This window comes from Copadichromis virginalis, linkage group LG19, assembly GCF_057382275.1.
Source record: "Copadichromis virginalis isolate Kocher_CV1m ecotype Utaka linkage group LG19, C_Virginalis_male_GT1.1, whole genome shotgun sequence".
Taxonomy (NCBI): domain Eukaryota; kingdom Metazoa; phylum Chordata; class Actinopteri; order Cichliformes; family Cichlidae; genus Copadichromis; species Copadichromis virginalis.
The window spans coordinates 1,187,506-1,190,202 of NC_140636.1; the positions used below are offsets into that span (position 1 = coordinate 1,187,506).

The 2,697-nt window shown below is 45.8% G+C and overlaps 1 pseudogene; it reads right to left on the bottom strand.

Moving 5' to 3' along the window:
- Positions 1-957: 957 nt before the first annotated feature.
- Positions 958-2,474, bottom strand: LOC146685324 (uncharacterized; annotated as a pseudogene).
- Positions 2,475-2,697: the final 223 nt, after the last annotated feature.

Genomic DNA, 2,697 nt, shown 5'->3' on the forward strand with positions numbered 1-2,697 from the left:
CTTAACCCCAAACAGTTCATTCTGTTCATCTGGACGTTTTCAGTGTGAGAAACATTTCGTCATCCAGGTGACTTCTTCAGTCTCAGCTGACTGCAGGTTTCCCCAACCTTATAAACAGGACATTTGCATAATGACTGAGACTAGCCCACCGAATGAACAATGGGCTGGGAGGTCAGATGCTTGATCATTAATATGCAAATTTTTCTGTCCATTGATCCACAACCACTAACCAAAGACCACTGATCATTGATCAAAGACCATTGATCATTGGCCAATGAGTACCATTCACAGAGAGTTGGGGAATGGCTGCAATCACAGCATTGTAAGATGGTGACAGATGTACCCTTAGGCCCCGTCCTCGATTCAGAGATGGTCTTTCCCTTTTCATGTAAATGGCCTCCTTGACTCTTCTGTGTTGTGCCATCCTCTTAGCCAGAGGTTGTTTGGTTTCCCCGATGTATAAATCATGGCAGTCCTCCTGGCACTTAACAGCGTACACTATGTTACTCTGTTTGTGTTGAGAGACCAGATCCTTGGTGTGAACCAAGATCATTGAATGAACAAAATAATACAGACTTCGGAGTCCTGGCCTGAAGGGTTAGCTCTTCTGTGTTGTGCCATCCACATAGTCAATACATTATCATCCTTCTGGCAGACAAGGGTAGGTACACAGTTTTGCTAAACCAGAAAGTCCATGTTGAGAAAATGTTGTCACTGTTCAGTGACAAAAATACTTATGAGCCCCTGAAATGAGACCCAAGAAGTGTCTGTGAAGGTTCTCAGTCATCCAGGTCATCGTAGTCTAAGGAGCTTGGAAAGAAAAGCCTCTGGACTTCTTTAAGTTGCTTGAAGACTTCTCACCTCTCATCCGAAAACCTTTAGTTCTAGGGTCAAATGGTGGAGAGTCCCTGATTTAAACCCTAGGGGAGTATCCCCCCAAGAGGGACAATGGACACCCTAATGATCCTCTACCTTATCACACGAGACAAGGTGTGAAAACGGGTGTAGGTCACAATCAGCCAAGGTTTCGGGTGAGCTCATTGTGAAACCTGGTACCACCCTATCATGTGATTTCCTGAGGTCAGATAGCCTACAATGTGAGTGGACGTTAAGGCGTCTGGGAAGGATCTCAAAACTGGATTATAGATGGCAGACAGCCGTAAGCCCCGCCTCTGTTCAAAGATGGTCGCTCACAGTGGACATAAATGGCCTCTTCTACTCCTCTTTCAAACCATCTGTCTTCTCTGTCCAAAATGTGAACATTGGCATCCTTGAAAGAGTGACCTTTGACCCTTAGATGCAGATGGACTGCCGAGTCTTGTCCCGTGGAGGTGGCTCTTCTATGTTGTGCCATGCGTTTATGAAGTGGCGGTTTGGTCTCTCTAATGTAGAGGTCTGAGCATTCCTCACTACACTGTACAGCATACACCACATTGCTAAGTTTGTGTTCAGGAGTTTTGTCTTTGGGATGAACCAGTTTCTGTCTGAGTTTGTGACTGGATCTAAAGTACATTGGGATGTCGTGCTTGGAGAAAACTCTCCTGAGTTTTTCTCAGAAACCGGCAACATAGGGAATGGTAATGTTGCTGCGTCTGTCTTTCTGATCCTCCCTAACTGGTGTCTGATCTTCTTTTCTGTGCCTCTTTGCTGACTTGATGAAAGCCCAATTAGGATAACCGCATGTTTTAATTGTGTGTTCCTTCTTTTTCCTTTCTGGCTTAGAGGGAACATTTTCTGCCGGTGTTGTAAGGTCCTGATTACTACAAGTTTGTGTTCTAGAGGGTGGTGGGAGTCAAAAAGGAGGTACTGGTCTGTGTGTGTGGGTTTCCAGTAAACTTCTCTTCAATGCGCATGGCACAGTCCAGGAATGACAAAAGACCCAAGAGCCTTTCTTTCCCCTTCCTTTATGTAGAGGTTGGCTACAATAGGCCTTTAACCCACCAGCGGGACTGATATTTATTTCTTTGTGCAAGGAGGAAAAGGATGAGCACTGCTAGAGCCCTAAAAAGACTGTAAGCAGGCCACTAGTGTGAATGTCTCTGAGCAAACAATCAGAAGCAGATTTCATGAGGGTGGCCTGAGTGTCCTCAAGTGGGCCCTGTCCCCACTGCCTGGCACCGTGGAGCCATTGAGCAACTCTGTGCTTTTCAGAGATGACAGCACATTCAGTACATTAAGTAGTAATGAAGTCAGCTTGAAGGTAATGCCCAGCATCTTTGCTTTTCCTAGGATGCTCTTCGTGACAGAGATATCAGATGTCCTTCCTGGGATATGCTGTAGCCACTCGCTTAGTTTGTGGGTTACTGCCCTGAGGGACCACTTACCTTCATCTTCCATATCTTCTCTAGCTCCTCTCTCAGCCCTGGGTATTTCTCGAGCTGTTCATGCTCCTTATTCCTGATGTTGCTATCCTTTGGTATACCTACATCTATCACTACAGCTGTCTTCCTGCTTTCTGCTTGCTTGTCCGCCATTACTATGTCCGGTTGGTTAGCCATCACTAGTTTGTTTGTCTGTATCTGGAAGTCCCACAGGATCTTAGCTTGGTCATTCTCAACTACCCTGGCAGGCGTATCCCATTTTGACCTTGGTACTTCGAAGGCATACCCGACACAGATCTTTCTGTATACTATGTCAGGCGTGTGGTTATGGCATTCCATGTATGGTCTGGCTTCCCCTTACTGTAGCATTTGTGTT